Source organism: Triticum aestivum, chromosome 2A (assembly GCF_018294505.1).
Source record: "Triticum aestivum cultivar Chinese Spring chromosome 2A, IWGSC CS RefSeq v2.1, whole genome shotgun sequence".
In the NCBI taxonomy this organism is placed as follows: Eukaryota; Viridiplantae; Streptophyta; class Magnoliopsida; order Poales; family Poaceae; genus Triticum; species Triticum aestivum.
Genome location: NC_057797.1, coordinates 328,576,606 through 328,584,386, shown reverse-complemented (window position 1 = coordinate 328,584,386; position 7,781 = coordinate 328,576,606).

The following is a 7,781-nucleotide window of genomic DNA, read 5'->3' as shown; positions in this document are numbered from 1 at the left end:
CCGCCGCCGCACCATCCCGCTGCCTCGGTCGCCGCGCCCGCGCCGCCTCGCCGCCGGCGCCCCACTCCGGCGAGCTCTCCGCACCGGCCGGCCCCTCCTCTCCTCACTCCGGCGACCGTGACAGCTCCGGCGAGCTCGGATCTAGCCGTGCCTCGGTTTCCGTGCAGATCTGAGATATTTTGAATCGGGGTTGACTTTTTCCCCTCTGAACCCTAATTTTTGTGCATACTTTGACCGGCCGTATCTTTGCATCCGTAGCTCCGATTTGGGCATATAGCATATCAAAGTGTTCGCCTCGACGAGTACATCATTTCATTCCATTGCATCATTTTCATTTGAGTTCATCTTGACGCCCAAAATGCTGTTAGAAGAAGGCTTCGTGAGATATTTGTCAGATCTGCTAGTTCATCTTAGACTTTTGTCATTTTTGCCATGATTATTGTGTGCATGCTATGCCTGTGAGTCCTTCATGTGTTTTGTTAAGCATTTTGTCTTCTTTCCAGACGTGCAACCCATGCATTTTTAGGATGTGTGTGGTGACTTGTGCAAGCTTGCAAAGTGAGGCACCCGGTAAATCTGTTTTCAGGGACTTAGTACTTTTCACTAAGTCTGGGATTATTTAGTTCGTGATGCCATATATTCAGCTTGTTTCCTAGTGATCCGTGCCTCTTTTGAGGATGATTAGTAAAGGAGTTTTGTTAATGATGTTATGTTCTATCCATCCATGTCTTTGTTTGCAATTATGGAGCACCCTAGCTTGAGTCAATCGAGCTCTACTTTTGCTTCGTTGTGAATCTGGGCAGATCGTCAACTCGTTTGCGATTTTGCCGATGCTATTGTAGTTGATCCATGCATGCTATGCCATTGTTCTTGCCATGTCTAGCTTTTATTTTGTGCCTTCTTAAAGGATGTATGCTTGCCTTGCCATGACTTGCACCGTAGTGAGTGCATCGAGCTCGTTTACGTGCCTTCGTGAGTTATATTTCAGCATGTCTCAGTTTTCAGTAAGTCTGAAAACTGATTGTGTTTTAGCTATGTTCGTGTGCCCGTTAGTATATTTTGTGAACCCTTTTGGCCCCAGGTCACTTTGGGTCTTTTGTTAAGCTTGTTGAGTAGCTCCATGCCATGTTCTTACTTGTCTTAATCAGGTCATGTATCATGTTATTTTGCTGCTCCGAAGAGGGCTTCGTGATATGAAATTTTAGACAAGTGTTAATTTCACTAAGTCTGGAATCTGTTTTGCATTTGCGTTTTTCCATGCTTGTTTGAACCTCCTAGTGGATGAATTGGCCGTGGCTCAGTGCTAGTCTTTTGTTAAGCATCTTGTGTGCATCCCTGCCATGTATTTTGTTGTCATGTTTGGTGGCTGTAGCATGTTCATCTCATTGCATTTAGGTGCCTACTTGCTGTAAATTGCAGGCCGGTGTCAATTTTGAATCGCTTGCCATTTCCAAACCGTAACTCCGATTCCGGCGTTCTTTATATCATTTTCAAGCGATTTCATCTCATCTTTCCAGTGGTACCCTTTGAATTCTAAGTTGAGGCCAGGTTCATGCATTCCCTGTCATATCTTGCATTTTGCATCCCGCATCGCATCCCGCATAGCATATCATCATTGCATCATTTTGCTTGGTCTTGCACGTGGTTGATTTTGTCTTTGTTGCTTGTTTGTCTTGTTTGGGTAGAGCCGGGAGACGAGTTTGCTACCGAGGAGCCCATTGAGTTTGCTTGTGAGGATCCAGTCAACTCTGACAACTGTGCAGGCAAGATGATCATACCCTCGAAATCACTACTATCTTTGCTATGCTAGTTTGCTCACTCTTGCAATGCCAATGCTACGATGCCTACCTTTTGCTTGTCAGCCTCCCAATTGCCATGTTGAAACTCTAACCCACCATGTCCTAGCAAACCGTTGATTGACTATGTTACCGCTTTGCTCAGCCCCTCTTATAGCGTTGCTAGTTGAAGGTGAAGATTGGAGGCCGATCCTTGTTGGAACACCTTTTATTTACTTGTTGGGATATCATTATATTGGTATGTTATCTTAATGCATCTATATACTTGGTAAAGGGTGGAAGGCTCGGCCTCTCACCTAGTGTTTTGTTCCACTCTTGCCGCCCTAGTTTCCGTCATATCGGTGTTATGTTCCCGGATTTTGCGTTCCTTACGCGGTTGGGTTATAATGGGAACCCCTTGATAGTTCGCCTTGATTAAAGCTTTTCGAGCAATGCCCAACATTGGTTTTACCATTCGCCACCTAGCCTCTTTTCCCTTGGGTTACCGGAGCCCGAGGGTCATCTTATTTTAACCCCCCCGGGCCAGTGCTCCTCTGAGTGTTGGTCCGACCGAGTAGACTGCGGGGCCACCTCGGGGCAACTTGAGGGTTGGTTTTACTCGTAGGATGTCTCATCTGAGTGTGCCCTGAGAAAGAGATATGTGCAGCTCCTATCGGGATTTGTCGGCACATTCGGGCGGTGTTGCTGGTCTTGTTTTAACCCGTCGAAGTGTCTTGAGTTACCGAGATACCGAGTCTGATCGGAACGTCTTGGGAGGAGGTCTATTCCTTCGTTGACCGTGAGAGCTTGTCATGGGCTAAGTTGTGACTCCCCTGCAGGGATTGAACTTTCGAAAGCCGTGCCCGCGGTTATGGGCAGATGGGAATTTGTTAATGTCCGGTTGTAGATAACTTGAACCTAAATTATTTAAAATGAATCAACTGAGTGTGTTACCGTGATGGCCTCTTCTCGGTGGAGTCCGGGAAGTGGACACGGTGTTGGAGTAATGTTTGCGCAGGTTGTTCTCTAGTTTCTCGCTCGTGCTTTGCCTCCTCTTCTCGCTCTCTTTTGCGAATAAGATAGCCACCATATATGCTAGTCGCTTGCTGCAGCTCCACATATATATTGCCTTACCCTTCCTATAAGCTTAAATAGTCTTGATCGTGAGGGTGCGAGATTGCTGAGTCCCTGTGGCTCACAGATACTATAACCCCAAATGCAGGTCCAGGTGATTCGCTCCAGGTGACGAGTACGAGCTCAAGTGGGAGTTCGACAAGGACTCTCAGCGATACTACGTTTCCTTTCCCGATGATCAGTAGTGGTGCCTAGTTGGGGTTTGATTGGGACCGTTGTCGCATGTTGGGTTTTCTTCTATTTTTGGCGCCGTAGTCGGGCCATGAGTGTTTGGATGATGTATGTTATTTATGTACTCTGATGTGACGTGGCGAGTGTAAGCCAACTATGTTCTCCCCTTTATTATTCATATTACATGGGATGTTGTGAAGATTGCCTAACTTTTGACATATGCCTTCAATGCGATTATGTCTCTAAGTCGTGCCTCGACACGTGGGAGCTATAGTCGCATCGAGGGTGTTACATCGGACTTGCCGGTCTCGACGAAACAAAGGGGTACTTGGCGATCGACGGACGTCATGGTACTTGGCAAAAATCTCAACGAAGATGCCTGACGGTCCTGGTTACATGTCTTGGCGTGATGGTAGTCGTTCACTTGACGACGGTAGGCGAACTTGGCGGTCCTCGTCGTCATGGTACTTGGCATCCTCTCGGTCTTGGCAGTGAAGAAACGGAACGTGATGGTCATGGTACTTGGCGTCCAGTGCAACAACCTCGCGATGCACAGTTGCAGTGGTGGTCTCCTCGGGTCAACGGTGATGTGCACGGGCCGGAACGCCCGGCGGCTTGGGCTTCTCAAGGATATGGAGTTGACAGGCAGCAGGAGGCTGCTAGCGGAGGCAAAGCCACGACGAGGAGGTCCTGCTCCGGCGGCTGCAAGTGGTAGACGTACGCAGGCAGCGGCAAGGCTTCGGGCGCGAGGGAGAAGGAGCCGGCGCGAGGTGGCTGATGGAGGAGCGCATCTCACACGTAGGGAAGGAGGTTGAGGCTGGCGTGGAGCAGAGCAGCGGCGAGGCGAACCAAGGCGAACCGAGGCGGTAGAGCTGGGACTCCGGCAATGAGCAGGAGATGGCCGGGGTGAGGAACGCAGGGGCCATGGGGCTACTGCGCGCTTGCGGGAGCGAAGCAATGGGCGTAGGCGCGTGTGGAGAGGCTCGGGGTCATGCGCGGGGTGGCCTCCTGGAGGTCGCCGACTGCGGTGGTTGGCGATCGGTCACCGGAGCGGCGCAGCATGGTCGCGACTCCCTGTTGCTCGAAGAAAAATAGCGAGAGGAGGGAGAGAAGGGGCGCGTCGGGTCCCGTGGGTGGCGCTCGGGAGGAGGACGAGGGGGATCGAGGAGAGGGATCGATGGGGATGGGGATCAAGGAGATGGGTCTCCTGGCGGCGGAGGGAGAGGGAAATCGGGAGAGATCGGGCCAGGGGGGTGCTAGGGTTAGTGCGGTTGGCTGCAAGATGGCCTTGGGCCAAATGGGCCTTAGAGGCCGGCGGGGCTGCTGGTTGGACCTCGATCTGCTGAGCCAGACCATGGAGAGGGAAAGGCCAGAGGCCTGGTCGGCTGTTGTTGCTGGCATCTACCTCTCTCTTCTTCAAATCTCTCACAAAAGCAGGAAAGCAAAGAAATAAAAGGAGAGAAAAGAAATGAGTGGACAAGAATTTGGGCAAGGGGATTATTTTCCCGGACTCACAAAAATGCGCTTGTCCCAAGAAAATATAAAAGGCCAAGATTGGAAGATGTAAATTCAAACTCATTTGAATTTAGTTCAAATGGGTTTGAACTAGGACTAGGTTTTGGAAGTGTCCAAAAATGTTGAGAATTTAGGTGGAGCTCCGGAAAAAGACGAAAGGATATATGGGCAAAGTTAGAGGCCAAGAGTTTGTGATAACAAAGGCATTGAGATTTATTTTGCAAGTGTGTTCCGGTTAATTCCAACAAATGAAATATTTAATATAGCTCCCTAATATCAGGAGGATATGTTATAAAGAGAATCACCATGTGAATTCCCTCGAGTTAAATGGATCAAAGATCCATGCCATTTATTTAGTTGAGTTGCAAAAGATTTATGAGATGATGGCATGATGACATGATGCAATGCAAAAAATAAAAGGGGAGGCACAAATGAAACACACGGTGAAACCCGGAATATATGGAGGTCTTCTCGTGCATCGGTCTCGGGGCGTCACAACACTCCACCACTACGAGAGGATCTCGTCCCGAGATCTAGAATGGCACCGGAGGGAAAACGGAAGAGAAAGAGAAGAGGTAAACCTAAGTTGCTTCTTTGACAAACGAGTGAGACCAAAGAACCTTGCGAGGTTGAACAAATTCGAGAAAAGAATACAACTAAGGTGAACAAAGTCGAAAACACTCCGTTAGAAAAGAGGGACAAAGAATCATTGCGAAAGAAAACCTTGAGGTTGAAGGGCAAGATATATATTGAAACCACTCTGGTTAAGACAAGATAGAGAAGGATTAAGAATGATATAATATGGAGAGCTCTCCGACTGTAAACGGAAGGAATTGAACATGAATTTGACAAGATGAGGGGATACTTGATGAAAACAACAATACGCTTCCTCCAGAACTATTGAAAGAATAGCACAATGGGTAAGAACGGTTTCAGGCGGCACTCCGGTTGAGAAGGGAGGCAAAAAACTTGACAAGATGGGAAGAACTCGAAAAGCGGGCACAACACTCCGGTTAAAAGGATAAGGACGAAAAGAACACGATCCTGACAAAACAAGAAGATGGGTTGCAGAGAGCAACATCACAATGCCTCCGGAACGCAGGGAAACAAGATCTTGAGAGAGCACGGTTACAACAAATGCTAGAACAGAGTTGTTGGAAAACCAACAACTAAAAGAATAAGCTTGATATGGTCTTATGGAATACATCTCAAATTATGAGGTGACAACCTACCACTCACGGGAGAAAGAATTGGATTGATATGAACAAGGAGACGAGAAAGCTATTTCACCGGGAGGATAGATGAAGAACTAGGGTCGTTTATAAGCACCATAAATAGTAACAATCCTTAGGGAAGGCTTTAGGTGAAACATAACCCAAGATAATTCCAACGAAGAGGTTGATGAATTTAAAATACCTCATTATTGATAGCTTGAGAAACATGAAGCACGAAGGAAAATTATCAAGAATGACATAATACCACCTCCAATGGTACGGAAGAAAGAATTGCACTCCGTATTACAAGAAGAAGAATGCTTGAGCTCCTTAAAAGAATCTCGATGAAAACTTCGAGAAGGAAATAAATCCTTGATGAACCATCATGTAGAACCTCCATGAAGAACTCCGTTAAACAAAAGAATGATCAAACGGAAAGAAAGGGTAGTTGAAAACACAAGGTGAAGCCTTGAAATGATTTAGATGGAGCTTCGCGATGAGATAATGCGGAAAAGCTTGGAACTCCAGAAAAGAAAGGTGAACAAATGAAATCAAGAATTTGATGAGCCTCCGAAGTAAGGAATTAATCACTTGGATGAAACAAGAATAAGAATTACATTATGCTTATCCTTCATCAATTAAATTTATGCCAAGCAACAGATTTGGCACACTACTTATTCTCGTAGCAAGGATTAAGAGAGATATAGTGCCAACTTGGGAATGTCTTCTTTGAACCACCGGTAGGATTGACAACGAATAAATTGATAAGGAAGAGAAACCTGGAAGAACCACCATAAGAAATGAAAATGAACGAAGATACTTGAGAGAATTTAGATACAACTGAAACGAAGAGATCACGCGCTGATTAAAGAATATTGAATGATGCACCGGTGAGATTTGGGGAACGAGAGCTGAAAGCTGAGAATGAACAAGTCTTCTGAAATGATGGGCTCCGGATAATCAAACTGAAAATACCCTTGAATATATCCTGATGGGTGAAAAAAAATTCTCACAATCGAAAATAATTATGAGAGGATGGCAACAAGCTAGCACCATGAATCTTGAAAAGAATGGAGCAAGATTAAAGAGAAACTCTTCTTCGGTCTTCAAAAGATGAGAATGACAACGAGAAACACCACCAAGAATTATTGAGGCACCAGAATAAAGAAGAATATAAAAGTTGAATCAACAATGAAATGAATTTGAAAGATCTTGGAGAAAGACATTTAACTGATGATAAATCATACTTACGTCAAACTTCGAAAGGAAATTTTGAGGATAGCTCCGGGAAAATAGGAAGAGTCAGGTAAGATCCTGGGAAAAGACCTGTGGGTTAGGGCCCACTCAAAGAAACACCATTGAACGATTTGAAGGAGAGATTGCACCGGTTGAATTAAATGGCTTGAATGGGATAACAACTTCGAAATAGGTTGAACAGATCTTGAATGACAAGACGAGCCTTTTGAGAAAGCTTTGAGCACGCCAGAACAAATGAATAGTGAGAAGTGATTGTTATGAGGTACACCGGTATGAGAAGGCATTGAAATGAGGAAAGAGGTAAGATCAACAAAGCTTGACTTGAAACCACCGGAGAAGATAAAAGAAAGAAGAATGATGAACTAGAAGCTCCTTTAGTATCTTCATGAGAATCACCGGATAAGAACATTGAAGGAAAATAATGGAGAGGCTTCACATCAATAAGATGGATACTCGATTAAGAAATTTGAGTCCTTAAAGAAAAATAAGGGAGGGAGGGCGGGAAAAAACAAAGGCAACTTGGAGATGGATGAAACAAACAACATTGAGAAGAACTGATAATTGATCTTGTGAATGTTGAAGTGATCGGATCCACTTGAAGAGAGACACCCCGGTAGAACAAGATTGGCATAACAATCTCGATTATCGAGAAGGATTAGTATTCACATCGGAGTATGAGAACACCATTTGGGGAAGGTATGGAATCAACACTTGA